The sequence below is a fragment of the Pseudophryne corroboree genome (genome assembly GCF_028390025.1).
Source record: "Pseudophryne corroboree isolate aPseCor3 chromosome 3 unlocalized genomic scaffold, aPseCor3.hap2 SUPER_3_unloc_13, whole genome shotgun sequence".
Classification (NCBI taxonomy): Eukaryota; Metazoa; Chordata; class Amphibia; order Anura; family Myobatrachidae; genus Pseudophryne; species Pseudophryne corroboree.
Genome location: NW_026967501.1, coordinates 2,562,947 through 2,587,584, shown reverse-complemented (window position 1 = coordinate 2,587,584; position 24,638 = coordinate 2,562,947). Strand labels below are relative to the sequence as shown.

Below are 24,638 nucleotides of genomic sequence, written 5' to 3'. Positions count from 1 at the left end.
GGTATGATCGTGACTCCTAACAGTCTTAAACTTGCAACCGTTATCACTCTGATCTTTGTAAAAAATTATCGGGACTTATGATGCATGGAATGGTGAGGCCCCAACTGGTAATGACCTTTCACCAGTATGAATGGTAAGTTAGCTTGGTGAGGAGTCCAAATCAGGATAAAAGTGAATGCATCCCTTATGTCCATAGACACTCTGAACTCCTCCGGGTCTAGGCCTACAATGACCGATTGGATTGATTCCACCTTGGATCTGTAGGCTGTTAGAAACTGGTTAAAAAATAAAAATGTAAAATTGAGTATTAGTCTGTTACTCCCTTGAGAGTAGGGATGTGTGTAACAATGACTGAATTTACTGTCAGCAATGCCTTTTCGTGTGAATGGAATGACCGCTTGTGCGTTGTCAAGATCTACTTTGAATCTAGGGAAACAAACCCTGTTGATACAAAATTCTCTTTTCAAGTCTCGGACCCGGTCTCCCTAAATCGTTCCAACCCTTACCCCCCATAGGAGGTCCAAGGTGAAATGTGTAGAGACCAGATTACTGGCTGTTGGGAACAGTCGTTGTTATCCGAGACTCCTCCAGCATAAGACTGAGCGTCAGACTAGTAGAATCATGGACCAGAGTAACTTCCACTGTTGGTATAGTTCTATGATACTTGGTTGGCAGAAGATCTGATTCTTCTGAATTTCATTTGACCAAGGAAAGCTTCTCCTCCCAGGGAAATCGCCTTCCAACCCGGTAACTATAGCCTCTGTACCGAAACACAAACTACCTAGGTCCATGTGAGAAGGCCTTGCAAACAGAAGTTGGATTCTCATGTCAATTCCAACCTACATACGACCCTTCTTTTTCAGTGGGACTGCAATAATTTAAGAAAGTCCCGTGAACAGACTAGGCAGGGGTGAGGCCACCCTCATTATGGGATCCTTTCCCCTTCTGTGGAATCCAAAATTCTGTTAGATAACTCTGATATGCTGTGCTAGGCAAAATCTGTATTTTGGAAGCATTTACTGACTGTATTTATGTACGCTAGTATCGGTACCCTCTTCGGTATGAGAGCCAGCCCCTTCTTCCACTCCTACTCTAGGGTAGGAAGGGGTGTTATTATAGGTTTCTGCCATTTTGCTATACCCGAGTGATGGAGTCATTTTTACTATGAATTCCTCCTTGCTTTGTTGAAATACATGTCAGGTCTTGTTTTCCTAACCCTGACGTGTCACTGCCCCCGGTTGTGCGTCCATAGTGAACTGTCACGCACCCCATGGCTGTTAAGTTTAGTGCTAATTTATTTAAGCAACCAAAGCAATCCTTGCGGTCTTATTTACCTTAAATAAACATATACAAATCGCTCAGCCGAACTTTCACCTATTAGAAAAGGCGAAGAAAGACTGTAGAAATATTTGGAGCTTTGAACAATATTTTCAAACAGCGAGAAATCTTCTTTTATTTCTGGTATAAAATAAATCATTAATATAAATACTCATTCAACTGTCACCCACAAGACCGCCAACTGTTGTACAGATAGAGTTGTACTGGGTGACAATATCAAACGCTCCCTTCTCCTCCAGACCTGTCATCAGTGTCCATTGGAGGTATTATACATATACACCCACACACACATAAATACATATATATATGTACACATACACGAACATATAATTAGATGGACACAAAGGTAACTGGAGTTACCCTGCTGGTAGTAAGTCTTAGCGTTCTTGGTTTGTGCATTGGATGCTGAAAATGCATCTTCCACCAAATACCTTGCCTGTCATCTTTATAATAGGCAACGGAATACCGTAGTAGATGACGGGAACAAACGTCCAGTGGATTCATCTGGTTGGATTCCCTGAGAGATAGCAAGAAAGAGAGAAAACCAAAAACAGTTATGTTAAACAACAACCTCATTGAAACCCCCGCACGCCCAGATGTGATTCAGGTCTGAGGTCGGGGCTGATATCCAGCCGTTCCCTGTATTTTCCCAGGATCTTTGTGTTAGAAGTCCTTTGAAAATATATAAAGCAGAAACATGCTTGATTTAAAATGACATGGAATCCTCTGCATCAGACGCCTATCTACAAGCAACCATTAGAGGGAGTGTATTTCTATACTGACCCCTCCCCCTGCTCTAACTGGTCAAGAAATATGGCTCCACTATGGGGGGCGCATAGCTTCCCCTGTTTTGCATCTTGGCGCCTCTTAGCTTTTTTAAAAGATTGCGACCACTGAAATATTACATACAGATCATTACATTTAACCCCCAGCGCCTCCTGTCCTGGCCCCAGACTCCTTAAATAAAATTGGAGCACTGGAGACACACACCCTTGTCCCTATATGCAGTCAAACTACACTTGAGCCACTGAGCATACCTGTCAGCACTCAGGCTCTCCGCTCCCAACCGCGTATTGCCCCTCAAGCCGGGTTCCCCACCACGTCTTCCCGGACCCTCCACGTGACTGCCGGTGGAAGTAAGCAGCGCTGTGAAGAGATCCAGCCATGCACTGTTCAAGCGGCTTAGCAAGAAACTGTAGGTGCTGCAGCTGGCAGCCGCAGCATACCTATACCAGTCTGACACAGAGCCGGAGGGTGGAGAGTAGGAGTGGGGGATGCCGCCATGCTAGCCTGTCCGGATCCGGAGGAGGGAGGGGTAGTGGTGGATGCTGCGCTGCTAGTCTGCCTGGCTATAAAAAGTTAAGAGTCATATAACGTTTCCTTCAGATATACAAACTATCTACTCATAGTAATAATGCGTCGGATTCTTCCTGTGGAGATAGATCCCTTTAGCAGGGATCCTTGTCTCTCTATACTTAAGACTCTTGTCCCTCTTTTGTTAGGTGGACGCAGCCGGTCTTTCTTCTTCTGGGGAAGCCTGCACCCGCCTCTGATTTAGGAGGGATTGGTCCTGTCTTCCCTCAGTATAGCCTGCACCAGCCTATGATTTAGGAGGGATTGGTCCTGTCTTCCCTCAGTATAGACTGCACCAGCCTATGATTTAGGAGGGATTGGTCCTGTCTTCCCTCGGTATAGACTGCACCAGCCTATGATTTAGGAGGGATTGGTCCTGTCTTCCCTCAGTATAGCCTGCACCAGCCTATGATTTAGGAGAGATTGGTCCTGTCTTCCCTCAGTATAGCCTGCACCAGCCTCTGATTTAGGAGAGATTGGTCCTGTCTTCCCTCAGTATAGCCTGCACCAGCCTCTGATTTAGGAGAGATTGGTCCTGTCTTCCCTCAGTATAGACTGCACCAGCCTATGATTTAGGAGGGATTGGTCCTGTCTTCCCTCAGTATAGACTGCACCAGCCTCTGATTTAGGAGAGATTGGTCCTGTCTTCCCTCAGTATAGCCTGCACCAGCCTATGATTTAGGAGAGATTGGTCCTGTCTTCCCTCAGTATAGACTGCACCAGCCTATGATTTATGAGGGATTGGTCCTGTCTTCCCTCAGTATAGCCTGCACCAGCCTATGATTTAGGAGGGATTGGTCCTGTCTTCCCTCAGTATATCCTGCACCAGCCTATGATTTAGGAGGGATTGGTCCTGTCTTCCCTCAGTATAGCCTGCACCAGCCTATGATTTAGGAGGGATTGGTCCTGTCTTCCCTCAGTATAGCCTGCACCAGCCTATGATTTAGGAGGGATTGGTCCTGTCTTCCCTCAGTATAGCCTGCACCAGCCTATGATTTAGGAGGGATTGGTCCTGTCTTCCCTCAGTATAGCCTGCACCAGCCTCTGATTTAGGAGGGATTGGTCCTGTCTTCCCTCAGTATAGACTGCACCCGCCTCTGATTTAGGAGGGATTGGTCCTGTCTTCCCTCAGTATAGACTGCACCAGCCTCTGATTTAGGAGGGATTGGTCCTGTCTTCCCTCAGTATAGCCTGCACCAGCCTATGATTTAGGAGGGATTGGTCCTGTCTTCCCTCAGTAAAGCCTGCACCAGCCTATGATTTAGGAGGGATTGGTCCTGTCTTCCCTCAGTATAGCCTGCACCAGCCTCTGATTTAGGAGGGATTGGTCCTGTCTTCCCTCAGTATAGCCTGCACCAGCCTATGATTTAGGAGGGATTGGTCCTGTCTTCCCTCAGTATAGCCTGCACCAGCCTATGATTTAGGAGGGATTGGTCCCGTGTTCCCTCGGTAAAGCCTGCACCAGCCTCTGATTTAGGAGGGATTGGTCCTGTCTTCCCTCAGTAAAGCCTGCACCAGCCTATGATTTAGGAGGGATTGGTCCTGTCTTCCCTCAGTATAGCCTGCACCAGCCTCTGATTTAGGAGGGATTGGTCCTGTCTTCCCTCAGTATAGCCTGCACCAGCCTATGATTTAGGAGGGATTGGTCCTGTCTTCCCTCAGTAAAGCCTGCACCCGCCTCTGATTTAGGAGGGATTGGTCCTGTCTTCCCTCAGTATAGCCTGCACCAGCCTCTGATTTAGGAGGGATTGGTCCTGTCTTCCCTCAGTATAGCCTGCACCAGCCTATGATTTATGAGGGATTGGTCCTGTCTTCCCTCAGTATAGCCTGCACCAGCCTATGATTTAGGAGGGATTGGTCCTGTCTTCCCTCAGTATAGCCTGCACCAGCCTCTGATTTAGGAGGGATTGGTCCTGTCTTCCCTCAGTATATCCTGCACCAGCCTATGATTTAGGAGGGATTGGTCCTGTCTTCCCTCAGTATAGCCTGCACCCGCCTCTGATTTAGGAGGGATTGGTCCTGTCTTCCCTCAGTATATCCTGCACCAGCCTATGATTTAGGAGGGATTGGTCCTGTCTTCCCTCAGTATAGCCTGCACCCGCCTCTGATTTAGGAGGGATTGGTCCTGTCTTCCCTCAGTATATCCTGCACCAGCCTATGATTTAGGAGGGATTGGTCCTGTCTTCCCTCAGTATATCCTGCACCAGCCTCTGATTTAGGAGGGATTGGTCCTGTCTTCCCTCAGTAAAGCCTGCACCAGCCTATGATTTAGGAGGGATTGGTCCTGTCTTCCCTCAGTATAGCCTGCACCAGCCTCTGATTTAGGAGGGATTGGTCCTGTCTTCCCTCAGTATAGCCTGCACCAGCCTATGATTTAGGAGGGATTGGTCCTGTCTTCCCTCAGTAAAGCCTGCACCCGCCTCTGATTTAGGAGGGATTGGTCCTGTCTTCCCTCAGTATAGCCTGCACCAGCCTCTGATTTAGGAGGGATTGGTCCTGTCTTCCCTCAGTATAGCCTGCACCAGCCTATGAATTAGGAGGGATTGGTCCTGTCTTCCCTCAGTATAGCCTGCACCAGCCTATGAATTAGGAGGGATTGGTCCCGTCTTCCCTCAGTATAGACTGCACCCGCCTCTGATTTAGGAGGGATTGGTCCTGTCTTCCCTCAGTATAGCCTGCACCAGCCTATGATTTAGGAGGGATTGGTCCGGTCTTCCCTCAGTATAGCCTGCACCAGCCTCTGATTTAGGAGGGATTGGTCCTGTCTTCCCTCAGTATAGCCTGCACCAGCCTATGATTTAGGAGGGATTGGTCCTGTCTTCCCTCAGTATAGCCTGCACCAGCCTATGATTTAGGAGGGATTGGTCCTGTCTTCCCTCAGTAAAGCCTGCACCAGCCTATGATTTAGGAGGGATTGGTCCTGTCTTCCCTCAGTATAGCCTGCACCAGCCTATGATTTAGGAGGGATTGGTCCTGTCTTCCCTCAGTATAGCCTGCACCAGCCTATGATTTAGGAGGGATTGGTCCTGTCTTCCCTCAGTAAAGCCTGCACCAGCCTATGAATTAGGAGGGATTGGTCCTGTCTTCCCTCAGTATAGACTGCACCCGCCTCTGATTTAGGAGGGATTGGTCCTGTCTTCCCTCAGTATAGCCTGCACCAGCCTATGATTTAGGAGGGATTGGTCCGGTCTTCCCTCAGTATAGCCTGCACCAGCCTCTGATTTAGGAGGGATTGGTCCTGTCTTCCCTCAGTATAGCCTGCACCAGCCTATGATTTAGGAGGGATTGGTCCTGTCTTCCCTCAGTATAGCCTGCACCAGCCTATGATTTAGGAGGGATTGGTCCTGTCTTCCCTCAGTAAAGCCTGCACCAGCCTATGATTTAGGAGGGATTGGTCCTGTCTTCCCTCAGTATAGCCTGCACCAGCCTATGATTTAGGAGGGATTGGTCCGGTCTTCCCTCAGTATAGCCTGCACCAGCCTCTGATTTAGGAGGGATTGGTCCTGTCTTCCCTCAGTATAGCCTGCACCAGCCTATGATTTAGGAGGGATTGGTCCTGTCTTCCCTCAGTATAGCCTGCACCCGCCTATGATTTAGGAGAGATTGGTCCTGTCTTCCCTCGGTAAAGCCTGCACCAGCCTATGATTTAGGAGGGATTGGTCCTGTCTTCCCTCAGTATAGCCTGCACCAGCCTATGATTTAGGAGGGATTGGTCCTGTCTTCCCTCAGTATAGACTGCACCCGCCTCTGATTTAGGAGGGATTGGTCCGGTCTTCCCTCAGTATAGCCTGCACCAGCCTATGATTTAGGAGGGATTGGTCCTGTCTTCCCTCAGTATAGCCTGCACCAGCCTATGATTTAGGAGGGATTGGTCCTGTCTTCCCTCAGTATAGCCTGCACCAGCCTATGATTTAGGAGGGATTGGTCCTGTCTTCCCTCAGTATAGCCTGCACCAGCCTATGATTTAGGAGGGATTGGTCCGGTCTTCCCTCAGTAAAGCCTGCACCAGCCTATGATTTAGGAGGGATTGGTCCTGTCTTCCCTCAGTATAGCCTGCACCAGCCTATGATTTAGGAGGGATTGGTCCTGTCTTCCCTCAGTATAGCCTGCACCCGCCTCTGATTTAGGAGGGATTGGTCCGGTCTTCCCTCAGTATAGCCTGCACCCGCCTATGATTTAGGAGAGATTGGTCCTGTCTTCCCTCAGTATAGCCTGCACCAGCCTATGATTTAGGAGGGATTGGTCCTGTCTTCCCTCAGTATAGCCTGCACCCGCCTATGATTTAGGAGAGATTGGTCCTGTCTTCCCTCAGTATAGCCTGCACCAGCCTATGATTTAGGAGGGATTGGTCCTGTCTTCCCTCAGTATAGCCTGCACCCGCCTCTGATTTAGGAGGGATTGGTCCGGTCTTCCCTCAGTATAGCCTGCACCCGCCTATGATTTAGGAGAGATTGGTCCTGTCTTCCCTCAGTATAGCCTGCACCAGCCTCTGATTTAGGAGGGATTGGTCCTGTCTTCCCTCAGTAAAGCCTGCACCAGCCTATGATTTAGGAGAGATTGGTCCTGTCTTCCCTCAGTATAGCCTGCACCAGCCTATGATTTAGGAGAGATTGGTCCTGTCTTCCCTCAGTATAGACTGCACCAGCCTCTGATTTAGGAGAGATTGGTCCTGTCTTCCCTCAGTATAGACTGCACCAGCCTCTGATTTAGGAGAGATTGGTCCTGTCTTCCCTCAGTATAGCCTGCACCAGCCTATGATTTAGGAGGGATTGGTCCTGTCTTCCCTCAGTATAGCCTGCACCAGCCTCTGATTTAGGAGGGATTGGTCCTGTCTTCCCTCAGTATAGCCTGCACCAGCCTATGATTTAGGAGGGATTGGTCCTGTCTTCCCTCAGTATAGCCTGCACCAGCCTATGATTTAGGAGGGATTGGTCCCGTGTTCCCTCGGTAAAGCCTGCACCAGCCTCTGATTTAGGAGGGATTGGTCCTGTCTTCCCTCAGTAAAGCCTGCACCAGCCTATGATTTAGGAGGGATTGGTCCTGTCTTCCCTCAGTATAGCCTGCACCAGCCTCTGATTTAGGAGGGATTGGTCCTGTCTTCCCTCAGTATAGCCTGCACCAGCCTATGATTTAGGAGGGATTGGTCCTGTCTTCCCTCAGTATAGCCTGCACCAGCCTATGATTTAGGAGGGATTGGTCCTGTCTTCCCTCAGTAAAGCCTGCACCAGCCTATGAATTAGGAGGGATTGGTCCTGTCTTCCCTCAGTATAGACTGCACCCGCCTCTGATTTAGGAGGGATTGGTCCTGTCTTCCCTCAGTATAGCCTGCACCAGCCTATGATTTAGGAGGGATTGGTCCGGTCTTCCCTCAGTATAGCCTGCACCAGCCTCTGATTTAGGAGGGATTGGTCCTGTCTTCCCTCAGTATAGCCTGCACCAGCCTATGATTTAGGAGGGATTGGTCCTGTCTTCCCTCAGTATAGCCTGCACCAGCCTATGATTTAGGAGGGATTGGTCCTGTCTTCCCTCAGTAAAGCCTGCACCAGCCTATGATTTAGGAGGGATTGGTCCTGTCTTCCCTCAGTATAGCCTGCACCAGCCTATGATTTAGGAGGGATTGGTCCGGTCTTCCCTCAGTATAGCCTGCACCAGCCTCTGATTTAGGAGGGATTGGTCCTGTCTTCCCTCAGTATAGCCTGCACCAGCCTATGATTTAGGAGGGATTGGTCCTGTCTTCCCTCAGTATAGCCTGCACCCGCCTATGATTTAGGAGAGATTGGTCCTGTCTTCCCTCGGTAAAGCCTGCACCAGCCTATGATTTAGGAGGGATTGGTCCTGTCTTCCCTCAGTATAGCCTGCACCAGCCTATGATTTAGGAGGGATTGGTCCTGTCTTCCCTCAGTATAGACTGCACCCGCCTCTGATTTAGGAGGGATTGGTCCGGTCTTCCCTCAGTATAGCCTGCACCAGCCTATGATTTAGGAGGGATTGGTCCTGTCTTCCCTCAGTATAGCCTGCACCAGCCTATGATTTAGGAGGGATTGGTCCTGTCTTCCCTCAGTATAGCCTGCACCAGCCTATGATTTAGGAGGGATTGGTCCTGTCTTCCCTCAGTATAGCCTGCACCAGCCTATGATTTAGGAGGGATTGGTCCGGTCTTCCCTCAGTAAAGCCTGCACCAGCCTATGATTTAGGAGGGATTGGTCCTGTCTTCCCTCAGTATAGCCTGCACCAGCCTATGATTTAGGAGGGATTGGTCCTGTCTTCCCTCAGTATAGCCTGCACCCGCCTCTGATTTAGGAGGGATTGGTCCGGTCTTCCCTCAGTATAGCCTGCACCCGCCTATGATTTAGGAGAGATTGGTCCTGTCTTCCCTCAGTATAGCCTGCACCAGCCTATGATTTAGGAGGGATTGGTCCTGTCTTCCCTCAGTATAGCCTGCACCCGCCTATGATTTAGGAGAGATTGGTCCTGTCTTCCCTCAGTATAGCCTGCACCAGCCTATGATTTAGGAGGGATTGGTCCTGTCTTCCCTCAGTATAGCCTGCACCCGCCTCTGATTTAGGAGGGATTGGTCCGGTCTTCCCTCAGTATAGCCTGCACCCGCCTATGATTTAGGAGAGATTGGTCCTGTCTTCCCTCAGTATAGCCTGCACCAGCCTCTGATTTAGGAGGGATTGGTCCTGTCTTCCCTCAGTAAAGCCTGCACCAGCCTATGATTTAGGAGAGATTGGTCCTGTCTTCCCTCAGTATAGCCTGCACCAGCCTATGATTTAGGAGAGATTGGTCCTGTCTTCCCTCAGTATAGACTGCACCAGCCTCTGATTTAGGAGAGATTGGTCCTGTCTTCCCTCAGTATAGACTGCACCAGCCTCTGATTTAGGAGAGATTGGTCCTGTCTTCCCTCAGTATAGCCTGCACCAGCCTATGATTTAGGAGGGATTGGTCCTGTCTTCCCCCAGTATAGACTGCACCCGCCTCTGATTTAGGAGGGATTGGTCCTGTCTTCCCTCAGTTTAGACTGCACCCGCCTCTGATTTAGGAGGGATTGGTCCTGTCTTCCCTCAGTATAGACTGCACCAGCCTATGATTTATGAGGGATTGGTCCTGTCTTCCCTCGGTAAAGCCTGCACCAGCCTATGATTTAGGAGGGATTGGTCCGGTCTTCCCTCAGTATAGCCTGCACCAGCCTATGATTTAGGAGGGATTGGTCCTGTCTTCCCTCAGTATAGCCTGCACCAGCCTCTGATTTAGGAGGGATTGGTCCTGTCTTCCCTCAGTATAGACTGCACCAGCCTATGATTTAGGAGGGATTGGTCCTGTCTTCCCTCAGTATAGCCTGCACCAGCCTATGATTTATGAGGGATTGGTCCTGTCTTCCCTCAGTATAGACTGCACCCGCCTCTGATTTAGGAGGGATTGGTCCTGTCTTCCCTCAGTAAAGCCTGCACCAGCCTATGATTTAGGAGGGATTGGTCCGGTCTTCCCTCAGTATAGACTGCACCCGCCTCTGATTTAGGAGGGATTGGTCCTGTCTTCCCTCAGTATAGCCTGCACCAGCCTATGATTTAGGAGGGATTGGTCCTGTCTTCCCTCAGTATAGCCTGCACCAGCCTATGATTTAGGAGGGATTGGTCCTGTCTTCCCTCAGTATAGCCTGCACCAGCCTCTGATTTAGGAGGGATTGGTCCGGTCTTCCCTCAGTATAGACTGCACCAGCCTCTGATTTAGGAGAGATTGGTCCTGTCTTCCCTCAGTATAGACTGCACCCGCCTCTGATTTAGGAGGGATTGGTCCTGTCTTCCCTCAGTAAAGCCTGCACCAGCCTATGATTTAGGAGGGATTGGTCCGGTCTTCCCTCAGTATAGCCTGCACCCGCCTATGATTTAGGAGAGATTGGTCCTGTCTTCCCTCAGTATAGCCTGCACCAGCCTATGATTTAGGAGGGATTGGTCCTGTCTTCCCTCAGTATAGCCTGCACCCGCCTATGATTTAGGAGAGATTGGTCCTGTCTTCCCTCAGTATAGCCTGCACCAGCCTATGATTTAGGAGGGATTGGTCCTGTCTTCCCTCAGTATAGCCTGCACCTGCCTCTGATTTAGGAGGGATTGGTCCGGTCTTCCCTCAGTATAGCCTGCACCCGCCTATGATTTAGGAGAGATTGGTCCTGTCTTCCCTCAGTATAGCCTGCACCAGCCTCTGATTTAGGAGGGATTGGTCCTGTCTTCCCTCAGTAAAGCCTGCACCAGCCTATGATTTAGGAGAGATTGGTCCTGTCTTCCCTCAGTATAGCCTGCACCAGCCTATGATTTAGGAGAGATTGGTCCTGTCTTCCCTCAGTATAGACTGCACCAGCCTCTGATTTAGGAGAGATTGGTCCTGTCTTCCCTCAGTATAGACTGCACCAGCCTCTGATTTAGGAGAGATTGGTCCTGTCTTCCCTCAGTATAGCCTGCACCAGCCTATGATTTAGGAGGGATTGGTCCTGTCTTCCCTCAGTATAGACTGCACCCGCCTCTGATTTAGGAGGGATTGGTCCTGTCTTCCCTCAGTATAGACTGCACCCGCCTCTGATTTAGGAGGGATTGGTCCTGTCTTCCCTCAGTATAGACTGCACCAGCCTATGATTTATGAGGGATTGGTCCTGTCTTCCCTCGGTAAAGCCTGCACCAGCCTATGATTTAGGAGGGATTGGTCCGGTCTTCCCTCAGTATAGCCTGCACCAGCCTATGATTTAGGAGGGATTGGTCCTGTCTTCCCTCAGTATAGCCTGCACCAGCCTCTGATTTAGGAGGGATTGGTCCTGTCTTCCCTCAGTATAGACTGCACCAGCCTATGATTTAGGAGGGATTGGTCCTGTCTTCCCTCAGTATAGCCTGCACCAGCCTATGATTTATGAGGGATTGGTCCTGTCTTCCCTCAGTATAGACTGCACCCGCCTCTGATTTAGGAGGGATTGGTCCTGTCTTCCCTCAGTAAAGCCTGCACCAGCCTATGATTTAGGAGGGATTGGTCCGGTCTTCCCTCAGTATAGACTGCACCAGCCTCTGATTTAGGAGGGATTGGTCCTGTCTTCCCTCAGTATAGCCTGCACCAGCCTATGATTTAGGAGGGATTGGTCCTGTCTTCCCTCAGTATAGCCTGCACCAGCCTATGATTTAGGAGGGATTGGTCCTGTCTTCCCTCAGTATAGCCTGCACCAGCCTATGATTTAGGAGGGATTGGTCCGGTCTTCCCTCAGTATAGACTGCACCAGCCTCTGATTTAGGAGGGATTGGTCCTGTCTTCCCTCAGTATAGCCTGCACCAGCCTATGATTTAGGAGGGATTGGTCCTGTCTTCCCTCAGTATAGCCTGCACCAGCCTATGATTTAGGAGGGATTGGTCCTGTCTTCCCTCAGTAAAGCCTGCACCAGCCTATGATTTAGGAGGGATTGGTCCTGTCTTCCCTCAGTATAGCCTGCACCAGCCTCTGATTTAGGAGGGATTGGTCCTGTCTTCCCTCAGTATAGCCTGCACCAGCCTATGATTTAGGAGGGATTGGTCCTGTCTTCCCTCAGTATAGACTGCACCAGCCTATGATTTAGGAGGGATTGGTCCTGTCTTCCCTCAGTATAGCCTGCACCAGCCTATGATTTAGGAGGGATTGGTCCTGTCTTCCCTCAGTATAGCCTGCACCAGCCTCTGATTTAGGAGGGATTGGTCCTGTCTTCCCTCAGAAAAACCTGCACCCGCCTCTGATTTAGGAGGGATTGGTCCTGTCTTCCCTCAGTATAGACTGCGCCAGCCTATGATTTAGGAGGGATTGGTCCTGTCTTCCCTCAGTATAGCCTGCACCAGCCTATGATTTAGGAGGGATTGGTCCTGTCTTCCCTCAGTATAGACTGCACCCGCCTCTGATTTAGGAGGGATTGGTCCTGTCTTCCCTCAGAAAAACCTGCACCCGCCTCTGATTTAGGAGGGATTGGTCCTGTCTTCCCTCAGTATAGACTGCGCCAGCCTATGATTTAGGAGGGATTGGTCCTGTCTTCCCTCAGTATAGCCTGCACCAGCCTATGATTTAGGAGGGATTGGTCCTGTCTTCCCTCAGTATAGCCTGCACCAGCCTATGATTTAGGAGGGATTGGTCCTGTCTTCCCTCAGTATAGCCTGCACCAGCCTCTGATTTAGGAGGGATTGGTCCTGTCTTCCCTCAGAAAAACTTGCATCCGCCTCTGATTTAGGAGGGATTGGTCCTGTCTTCCCTCAGTAAAACCTGCACCCGCCTCTGATTTAGGAGGGATTGGTCCTGTCTTCCCTCAGTAAAACCTGCACCCGCCTCTGATTTAGGAGGGATTGGTCCTGTCTTCCCTCAGTATAGACTGCACCAGCCTATGATTTAGGAGGGATTGGTCCTGTCTTCCCTCAGTAAAACCTGCACCCGCCTCTGATTTAGGAGGGATTGGTCCTGTCTTCCCTCAGTATAGCCTGCACCAGCCTATGATTTAGGAGGGATTGGTCCTGTCTTCCCTCAGAAAAACCTGCACCCGCCTCTGATTTAGGAGGGATTGGTCCTGTCTTCACTCAGTATAGACTGCACCAGCCTATGATTTAGGAGGGATTGGTCCTGTCTTCCCTCAGTATAGCCTGCACCAGCCTCTGATTTAGGAGGGATTGGTCCTGTCTTCCCTCGGTAAAGCCTGCACCAGCCTCTGATTTAGGAGGGATTGGTCCCGTCTTCCCTCGGTAAAGCCTGCACCAGCCTATGATTTAGGAGGGATTGGTCCTGTCTTCCCTCAGTATAGCCTGCACCAGCCTATGATTTAGGAGGGATTGGTCCTGTCTTCCCTCAGTATAGCCTGCACCAGCCTATGATTTAGGAGGGATTGGTCCTGTCTTCCCTCAGTAAAGCCTGCACCCTCCTCTGATTTAGGAGGGATTGGTCCCGTCTTCCCTCGGTATAGACTGCACCCGCCTCTGATTTAGGAGGGATTGGTCCTGTCTTCCCTCCTCAGTAAAGCCTGCACCAGCCTCTGATTTAGGAGGGATTGGTCCTGTCTTCCCTCAGTATAGACTGCACCAGCCTATGATTTAGGAGGGATTGGTCCTGTCTTCCCTCGGTAAAGCCTGCACCAGCCTCTGATTTAGGATGGATTGGTCCTGTCTTCCCTCAGTATAGCCTGCACCAGCCTATGATTTAGGAGGGATTGGTCCTGTCTTCCCTCAGTATAGACTACACCAGCCTATGATTTAGGAGGGATTGGTCCTGTCTTCCCTCAGTATAGCCTGCACCAGCCTATGATTTAGGAGGGATTGGTCCTGTCTTCCCTCAGTATAGCCTGCACCAGCCTCTGATTTAGGAGGGATTGGTCCTGTCTTCCCTCGGTAAAGCCTGCACCAGCCTCTGATTTAGGAGGGATTGGTCCCGTCTTCCCTCGGTAAAGCCTGCACCAGCCTATGATTTAGGAGGGATTGGTCCTGTCTTCCCTCAGAAAAACCTGCACCCGCCTCTGATTTAGGAGGGATTGGTCCTGTCTTCCCTCAGTATAGCCTGCACCAGCCTATGATTTAGGAGGGATTGGTCCTGTCTTCCCTCAGTATAGCCTGCACCAGCCTATGATTTAGGAGGGATTGGTCCTGTCTTCCCTCAGTATAGACTGCACCAGCCTATGATTTAGGAGGGATTGGTCCTGTCTTCCCTCAGTATAGCCTGCACCAGCCTATGATTTAGGAGGGATTGGTCCTGTCTTCCCTCAGTATAGCCTGCACCAGCCTCTGATTTAGGAGGGATTGGTCCCGTCTTCCCTCGGTAAAGCCTGCACCAGCCTATGATTTAGGAGGGATTGGTCCTGTCTTCCCTCAGAAAAACCTGCACCCGCCTCTGATTTAGGAGGGATTGGTCCTGTCTTCCCTCAGTATAGCCTGCACCAGCCTATGATTTAGGAGGGATTGGTCCGGTCTTCCCTCAGTATAGCCTGCACCAGCCTCTGATTTAGGAGGGATTGGTCCTGTCTTCCCTCAGTATAGCCTGCACCAGCCTATGATTTAGGAGGGATTGGTCCTGTCTTCCCTCAGTATAGCCTGCACCAGCCTATGATTTAGGAGGGATTGGTCCTGTCTTCCCTCAGTAAAGCCTGCACCAGCCTATGATTTAGGAGGGATTGGTCCTGTCTTCCCTCAGTATAGCCTGCACCAGCCTATGATTTAGGAGGGATTGGTCCTGTCTTCCCTCAGTATAGCCTGCACCAGCCTATGATTTAGGAGGGATTGGTCCTGTCTTCCCTCAGTAAAGCCTGCACCAGCCTATGAATTAGGAGGGATTGGTCCTGTCTTCCCTCAGTATAGACTGCACCCGCCTCTGATTTAGGAGGGATTGGTCCTGTCTTCCCTCAGTATAGCCTGCACCAGCCTATGATTTAGGAGGGATTGGTCCGGTCTTCCCTCAGTATAGCCTGCACCAGCCTCTGATTTAGGAGGGATTGGTCCTGTCTACCCTCAGTATAGCCTGCACCAGCCTATGATTTAGGAGGGATTGGTCCTGTCTTCCCTCAGTATAGCCTGCACCAGCCTATGATTTAGGAGGGATTGGTCCTGTCTTCCCTCAGTAAAGCCTGCACCAGCCTATGATTTAGGAGGGATTGGTCCTGTCTTCCCTCAGTATAGCCTGCACCAGCCTATGATTTAGGAGGGATTGGTCCGGTCTTCCCTCAGTATAGCCTGCACCAGCCTCTGATTTAGGAGGGATTGGTCCTGTCTTCCCTCAGTATAGCCTGCACCAGCCTATGATTTAGGAGGGATTGGTCCTGTCTTCCCTCAGTATAGCCTGCACCCGCCTATGATTTAGGAGAGATTGGTCCTGTCTTCCCTCGGTAAAGCCTGCACCAGCCTATGATTTAGGAGGGATTGGTCCTGTCTTCCCTCAGTATAGCCTGCACCAGCCTATGATTTAGGAGGGATTGGTCCTGTCTTCCCTCAGTATAGACTGCACCCGCCTCTGATTTAGGAGGGATTGGTCCGGTCTTCCCTCAGTATAGCCTGCACCAGCCTATGATTTAGGAGGGATTGGTCCTGTCTTCCCTCAGTATAGCCTGCACCAGCCTATGATTTAGGAGGGATTGGTCCTGTCTTCCCTCAGTATAGCCTGCACCAGCCTATGATTTAGGAGGGATTGGTCCTGTCTTCCCTCAGTATAGCCTGCACCAGCCTATGATTTAGGAGGGATTGGTCCGGTCTTCCCTCAGTAAAGCCTGCACCAGCCTATGATTTAGGAGGGATTGGTCCTGTCTTCCCTCAGTATAGCCTGCACCAGCCTATGATTTAGGAGGGATTGGTCCTGTCTTCCCTCAGTATAGCCTGCACCCGCCTCTGATTTAGGAGGGATTGGTCCGGTCTTCCCTCAGTATAGCCTGCACCCGCCTATGATTTAGGAGAGATTGGTCCTGTCTTCCCTCAGTATAGCCTGCACCAGCCTATGATTTAGGAGGGATTGGTCCTGTCTTCCCTCAGTATAGCCTGCACCCGCCTATGATTTAGGAGAGATTGGTCCTGTCTTCCCTCAGTATAGCCTGCACCAGCCTATGATTTAGGAGGGATTGGTCCTGTCTTCCCTCAGTATAGCCTGCACCCGCCTCTGATTTAGGAGGGATTGGTCCGGTCTTCCCTCAGTATAGCCTGCACCCGCCTATGATTTAGGAGAGATTGGTCCTGTCTTCCCTCAGTATAGCCTGCACCAGCCTCTGATTTAGGAGGGATTGGTCCTGTCTTCCCTCAGTAAAGCCTGCACCAGCCTATGATTTAGGAGAGATTGGTCCTGTCTTCCCTCAGTATAGCCTGCACCAGCCTATGATTTAGGAGAGATTGGTCCTGTCTTCCCTCAGTATAGACTGCACCAGCCTCTGATTTAGGAGAGATTGGTCCTGTCTTCCCTCAGTATAGACTGCACCAGCCTCTGATTTAGGAGAGATTGGTCCTGTCTTCCCTCAGTATAGCCTGCACCAGCCTATGATTTAGGAGGGATTGGTCCTGTCTTCCCTCAGTATAGCCTGCACCAGCCTCTGATTTAGGAGGGATTGGTCCTGTCTTCCCTCAGTATAGCCTGCACCAGCCTATGATTTAGGAGGGATTGGTCCTGTCTTCCCTCAGTATAGCCTGCACCAGCCTATGATTTAGGAGGGATTGGTCCCGTGTTCCCTCGGTAAAGCCTGCACCAGCCTCTGATTTAGGAGGGATTGGTCCTGTCTTCCCTCAGTAAAGCCTGCACCAGCCTATGATTTAGGAGGGATTGGTCCTGTCTTCCCTCAGTATAGCCTGCACCAGCCTCTGATTTAGGAGGGATTGGTCCTGTCTTCCCTCAGTATAGCCTGCACCAGCCTATGATTTAGGAGGGATTGGTCCTGTCTTCCCTCAGTATAGCCTGCACCAGCCTATGATTTAGGAGGGATTGGTCCTGTCTTCCCTCAGTAAAGCCTGCACCAGCCTATGAATTAGGAGGGATTGGTCCTGTCTTCCCTCAGTATAGACTGCACCCGCCTCTGATTTAGGAGGGATTGGTCCTGTCTTCCCTCAGTATAGCCTGCACCAGCCTATGATTTAGGAGGGATTGGTCCGGTCTTCCCTCAGTATAGCCTGCACCAGCCTCTGATTTAGGAGGGATTGGTCCTGTCTTCCCTCAGTATAGCCTGCACCAGCCTATGATTTAGGAGGGATTGGTCCTGTCTTCCCTCAGTATAGCCTGCACCAGCCTATGATTTAGGAGGGATTGGTCCTGTCTTCCCTCAGTAAAGCCTGCACCAGCCTATGATTTAGGAGGGATTGGTCCTGTCTTCCCTCAGTATAGCCTGCACCAGCCTATGATTTAGGAGGGATTGGTCCGGTCTTCCCTCAGTATAGCCTGCACCAGCCTCTGATTTAGGAGGGATTGGTCCTGTCTTCCCTCAGTATAGCCTGCACCAGCCTATGATTTAGGAGGGATTGGTCCTGTCTTCCCTCAGTATAGCCTGCACCCGCCTATGATTTAGGAGAGATTGGTCCTGTCTTCCCTCGGTAAAGCCTGCACCAGCCTATGATTTAGGAGGGATTGGTCCTGTCTTCCCTCAGTATAGCCTGCACCAGCCTATGATTTAGGAGGGATTGGTCCTGTCTTCCCTCAGTATAGACTGCACCCGCCTCTGATTTAGGAGGGATTGGTCCGGTCTTCCCTCAGTATAGCCTGCACCAGCCTATGATTTAGGAGGGATTGGTCCTGTCTTCCCTCAGTATAGCCTGCACCAGCCTATGATTTAGGAGGGATTGGTCCTGTCTTCCCTCAGTATAGCCTGCACCAGCCTATGATTTAGGAGGGATTGGTCCTGTCTTCCCTCAGTATAGCCTGCACCAGCCTATGATTTAGGAGGGATTGGTCCGGTCTTCCCTCAGTAAAGCCTGCACCAGCCTATGATTTAGGAGGGATTGGTCCTGTCTTCCCTCAGTATAGCCTGCACCAGCCTATGATTTAGGAGGGATTGGTCCTGTCTTCCCTCAGTATAGCCTGCACCCGCCTCTGATTTAGGAGGGATTGGTCCGGTCTTCCCTCAGTATAGCCTGCACCCGCCTATGATTTAGGAGAGATTGGTCCTGTCTTCCCTCAGTATAGCCTGCACCAGCCTATGATTTAGGAGGGATTGGTCCTGTCTTCCCTCAGTATAGCCTGCACCCGCCTATGATTTAGGAGAGATTGGTCCTGTCTTCCCTCAGTATAGCCTGCACCAGCCTATGATTTAGGAGGGATTGGTCCTGTCTTCCCTCAGTATAGCCTGCACCCGCCTCTGATTTAGGAGGGATTGGTCCGGTCTTCCCTCAGTATAGCCTGCACCCGCCTATGATTTAGGAGAGATTGGTCCTGTCTTCCCTCAGTATAGCCTGCACCAGCCTCTGATTTAGGAGGGATTGGTCCTGTCTTCCCTCAGTAAAGCCTGCACCAGCCTATGATTTAGGAGAGATTGGTCCTGTCTTCCCTCAGTATAGCCTGCACCAGCCTATGATTTAGGAGAGATTGGTCCTGTCTTCCCTCAGTATAGACTGCACCAGCCTCTGATTTAGGAGAGATTGGTCCTGTCTTCCCTCAGTATAGACTGCACCAGCCTCTGATTTAGGAGAGATTGGTCCTGTCTTCCCTCAGTATAGCCTGCACCAGCCTATGATTTAGGAGGGATTGGTCCTGTCTTCCCCCAGTATAGACTGCACCCGCCTCTGATTTAGGAGGGATTGGTCCTGTCTTCCCTCAGTATAGACTGCACCAGCCTATGATTTATGAGGGATTGGTCCTGTCTTCCCTCGGTAAAGCCTGCACCAGCCTATGATTTAGGAGGGATTGGTCCGGTCTTCCCTCAGTATAGCCTGCACCAGCCTATGATTTAGGAGGGATTGGTCCTGTCTTCCCTCAGTATAGCCTGCACCAGCCTCTGATTTAGGAGGGATTGGTCCTGTCTTCCCTCAGTATAGACTGCACCAGCCTATGATTTAGGAGGGATTGGTCCTGTCTTCCCTCAGTATAGCCTGCACCAGCCTATGATTTATGAGGGATTGGTCCTGTCTTCCCTCAGTATAGACTGCACCCGCCTCTGATTTAGGAGGGATTGGTCCTGTCTTCCCTCAGTAAAGCCTGCACCAGCCTATGATTTAGGAGGGATTGGTCCGGTCTTCCCTCAGTATAGACTGCACCCGCCTCTGATTTAGGAGGGATTGGTCCTGTCTTCCCTCAGTATAGCCTGCACCAGCCTATGATTTAGGAGGGATTGGTCCTGTCTTCCCTCAGTATAGCCTGCACCAGCCTATGATTTAGGAGGGATTGGTCCTGTCTTCCCTCAGTATAGCCTGCACCAGCCTCTGATTTAGGAGGGATTGGTCCGGTCTTCCCTCAGTATAGACTGCACCAGCCTCTGATTTAGGAGAGATTGGTCCTGTCTTCCCTCAGTATAGACTGCACCCGCCTCTGATTTAGGAGGGATTGGTCCTGTCTTCCCTCAGTAAAGCCTGCACCAGCCTATGATTTAGGAGGGATTGGTCCGGTCTTCCCTCAGTATAGCCTGCACCCGCCTATGATTTAGGAGAGATTGGTCCTGTCTTCCCTCAGTATAGCCTGCACCAGCCTATGATTTAGGAGGGATTGGTCCTGTCTTCCCTCAGTATAGCCTGCACCCGCCTATGATTTAGGAGAGATTGGTCCTGTCTTCCCTCAGTATAGCCTGCACCAGCCTATGATTTAGGAGGGATTGGTCCTGTCTTCCCTCAGTATAGCCTGCACCCGCCTCTGATTTAGGAGGGATTGGTCCGGTCTTCCCTCAGTATAGCCTGCACCCGCCTATGATTTAGGAGAGATTGGTCCTGTCTTCCCTCAGTATAGCCTGCACCAGCCTCTGATTTAGGAGGGATTGGTCCTGTCTTCCCTCAGTAAAGCCTGCACCAGCCTATGATTTAGGAGAGATTGGTCCTGTCTTCCCTCAGTATAGCCTGCACCAGCCTATGATTTAGGAGAGATTGGTCCTGTCTTCCCTCAGTATAGACTGCACCAGCCTCTGATTTAGGAGAGATTGGTCCTGTCTTCCCTCAGTATAGACTGCACCAGCCTCTGATTTAGGAGAGATTGGTCCTGTCTTCCCTCAGTATAGCCTGCACCAGCCTATGATTTAGGAGGGATTGGTCCTGTCTTCCCTCAGTATAGACTGCACCCGCCTCTGATTTAGGAGGGATTGGTCCTGTCTTCCCTCAGTATAGACTGCACCCGCCTCTGATTTAGGAGGGATTGGTCCTGTCTTCCCTCAGTATAGACTGCACCAGCCTATGATTTATGAGGGATTGGTCCTGTCTTCCCTCGGTAAAGCCTGCACCAGCCTATGATTTAGGAGGGATTGGTCCGGTCTTCCCTCAGTATAGCCTGCACCAGCCTATGATTTAGGAGGGATTGGTCCTGTCTTCCCTCAGTATAGCCTGCACCAGCCTCTGATTTAGGAGGGATTGGTCCTGTCTTCCCTCAGTATAGACTGCACCAGCCTATGATTTAGGAGGGATTGGTCCTGTCTTCCCTCAGTATAGCCTGCACCAGCCTATGATTTATGAGGGATTGGTCCTGTCTTCCCTCAGTATAGACTGCACCCGCCTCTGATTTAGGAGGGATTGGTCCTGTCTTCCCTCAGTAAAGCCTGCACCAGCCTATGATTTAGGAGGGATTGGTCCGGTCTTCCCTCAGTATAGACTGCACCAGCCTCTGATTTAGGAGGGATTGGTCCTGTCTTCCCTCAGTATAGCCTGCACCAGCCTATGATTTAGGAGGGATTGGTCCTGTCTTCCCTCAGTATAGCCTGCACCAGCCTATGATTTAGGAGGGATTGGTCCTGTCTTCCCTCAGTATAGCCTGCACCAGCCTATGATTTAGGAGGGATTGGTCCGGTCTTCCCTCAGTATAGACTGCACCAGCCTCTGATTTAGGAGGGATTGGTCCTGTCTTCCCTCAGTATAGCCTGCACCAGCCTATGATTTAGGAGGGATTGGTCCTGTCTTCCCTCAGTATAGCCTGCACCAGCCTATGATTTAGGAGGGATTGGTCCTGTCTTCCCTCAGTAAAGCCTGCACCAGCCTATGATTTAGGAGGGATTGGTCCTGTCTTCCCTCAGAAAAACCTGCACCCGCCTCTGATTTAGGAGGGATTGGTCCTGTCTTCCCTCAGTATAGACTGCGCCAGCCTATGATTTAGGAGGGATTGGTCCTGTCTTCCCTCAGTATAGCCTGCACCAGCCTATGATTTAGGAGGGATTGGTCCTGTCTTCCCTCAGTATAGACTGCACCCGCCTCTGATTTAGGAGGGATTGGTCCTGTCTTCCCTCAGAAAAACCTGCACCCGCCTCTGATTTAGGAGGGATTGGTCCTGTCTTCCCTCAGTATAGACTGCGCCAGCCTATGATTTAGGAGGGATTGGTCCTGTCTTCCCTCAGTATAGCCTGCACCAGCCTATGATTTAGGAGGGATTGGTCCTGTCTTCCCTCAGTATAGCCTGCACCAGCCTATGATTTAGGAGGGATTGGTCCTGTCTTCCCTCAGTATAGCCTGCACCAGCCTCTGATTTAGGAGGGATTGGTCCTGTCTTCCCTCAGAAAAACTTGCATCCGCCTCTGATTTAGGAGGGATTGGTCCTGTCTTCCCTCAGTAAAACCTGCACCCGCCTCTGATTTAGGAGGGATTGGTCCTGTCTTCCCTCAGTAAAACCTGCACCCGCCTCTGATTTAGGAGGGATTGGTCCTGTCTTCCCTCAGTATAGACTGCACCAGCCTATGATTTAGGAGGGATTGGTCCTGTCTTCCCTCAGTAAAACCTGCACCCGCCTCTGATTTAGGAGGGATTGGTCCTGTCTTCCCTCAGTATAGCCTGCACCAGCCTATGATTTAGGAGGGATTGGTCCTGTCTTCCCTCAGAAAAACCTGCACCCGCCTCTGATTTAGGAGGGATTGGTCCTGTCTTCACTCAGTATAGACTGCACCAGCCTATGATTTAGGAGGGATTGGTCCTGTCTTCCCTCAGTATAGCCTGCACCAGCCTCTGATTTAGGAGGGATTGGTCCTGTCTTCCCTCGGTAAAGCCTGCACCAGCCTCTGATTTAGGAGGGATTGGTCCCGTCTTCCCTCGGTAAAGCCTGCACCAGCCTATGATTTAGGAGGGATTGGTCCTGTCTTCCCTCAGTATAGCCTGCACCAGCCTATGATTTAGGAGGGATTGGTCCTGTCTTCCCTCAGTATAGCCTGCACCAGCCTATGATTTAGGAGGGATTGGTCCTGTCTTCCCTCAGTAAAGCCTGCACCCTCCTCTGATTTAGGAGGGATTGGTCCCGTCTTCCCTCGGTATAGACTGCACCCGCCTCTGATTTAGGAGGGATTGGTCCTGTCTTCCCTCCTCAGTAAAGCCTGCACCAGCCTCTGATTTAGGAGGGATTGGTCCTGTCTTCCCTCAGTATAGACTGCACCAGCCTATGATTTAGGAGGGATTGGTCCTGTCTTCCCTCGGTAAAGCCTGCACCAGCCTCTGATTTAGGATGGATTGGTCCTGTCTTCCCTCAGTATAGCCTGCACCAGCCTATGATTTAGGAGGGATTGGTCCTGTCTTCCCTCAGTATAGACTACACCAGCCTATGATTTAGGAGGGATTGGTCCTGTCTTCCCTCAGTATAGCCTGCACCAGCCTATGATTTAGGAGGGATTGGTCCTGTCTTCCCTCAGTATAGCCTGCACCAGCCTCTGATTTAGGAGGGATTGGTCCTGTCTTCCCTCGGTAAAGCCTGCACCAGCCTCTGATTTAGGAGGGATTGGTCCCGTCTTCCCTCGGTAAAGCCTGCACCAGCCTATGATTTAGGAGGGATTGGTCCTGTCTTCCCTCAGAAAAACCTGCACCCGCCTCTGATTTAGGAGGGATTGGTCCTGTCTTCCCTCAGTATAGCCTGCACCAGCCTATGATTTAGGAGGGATTGGTCCTGTCTTCCCTCAGTATAGCCTGCACCAGCCTATGATTTAGGAGGGATTGGTCCTGTCTTCCCTCAGTATAGACTGCACCAGCCTATGATTTAGGAGGGATTGGTCCTGTCTTCCCTCAGTATAGCCTGCACCAGCCTATGATTTAGGAGGGATTGGTCCTGTCTTCCCTCAGTATAGCCTGCACCAGCCTCTGATTTAGGAGGGATTGGTCCCGTCTTCCCTCGGTAAAGCCTGCACCAGCCTATGATTTAGGAGGGATTGGTCCTGTCTTCCCTCAGAAAAACCTGCACCCGCCTCTGATTTAGGAGGGATTGGTCCTGTCTTCCCTCAGTATAGACTGCACCAGCCTATGATTTAGGAGGGATTGGTCCTGTCTTCCCTCAGTATAGCCTGCACCAGCCTATGATTTAGGAGGGATTGGTCCTGTCTTCCCTCAGTAAAGCCTGCACCCGCCTCTGATTTAGGAGGGATTGGTCCCGTCTTCCCTCGGTAAAGCCTGCACCAGCCTCTGATTTAGGAGGGATTGGTCCTGTCTTCCCTCAGTATAGACTGCACCAGCCTATGATTTAGGAGGGATTGGTCCTGTCTTCCCTCGGTAAAGCCTGCACCAGCCTCTGATTTAGGAGGGATTGGTCCCGTCTTCCCTCAGTATAGCCTGCACCAGCCTATGATTTAGGAGGGATTGGTCCCGTCTTCCCTCGGTAAAGCCTGCACCAGCCTATGATTTAGGAGGGATTGGTCCTGTCTTCCCTCAGTATAGCCTGCACCAGCCTATGATTTAGGAGGGATTGGTCCTGTCTTCCCTCAGTAAAGCCTGCACCAGCCTATGATTTAGGAGGGATTGGTCCTGTCTTCCCTCAGTATAGACTGCACCAGCCTATGATTTAGGAGGGATTGGTCCTGTCTTCCCTCAGAAAAACCTGCACCCTCCTTTTATGTAGGTGGGATTGGGGCAATCTTAAAAAAATAAAAATCTTTATGGAGCAGCAGCTCCCTTCTGTGCTTCTTTCCTCCTAGCACAATTTTTCTGCGGGATGTGGGGCGTGAAGGGGGAGGAGCCAGATGTGCAGACAATGCTAATTTTTAGATTGTGCCACACCTCCGGTTGCAAGCTTCACACGCTACTGTATAATGCTGTTCCAGTGTCCCCTAGTGGATGAAAGAGAAACAGACATTACTGTTTGGGTAGGTGTGGTGCTTCTAGCTTTTGTTGTCTTGCTCCCATGCAGTTCCCATAGTGGTAGAAGACCCCTTTTTATGTGTTCCGTCTATAGTAGTTTGTGTTTTGTTTTTGGTGGTACGCGGCTGTGTACCGGCTTCTTCTTAATGTCTGGTGCTTTCAGGAACACTACTTTTGGAGGTATGATATCTGCTAGTGTCATCTTGAAGTATCGGCAAGTGTTTATCTTTTTAATATGATTTGCTTGTTTTATGTATTGTGTTATGAAAAGGATCTCTTCTTCTATTTTCTGTTCTG

General features: G+C 50.6%; 1 protein-coding gene across 1 annotated transcript in view; it reads right to left on the bottom strand.

Annotated features, from left to right (window-relative positions):
- LOC134983363 (uncharacterized) overlaps nucleotides 1–24,638 on the bottom strand; it is a 163,209-nt gene that overhangs the window by 129,871 nt on the left and 8,700 nt on the right. The window lies entirely within an intron of this gene.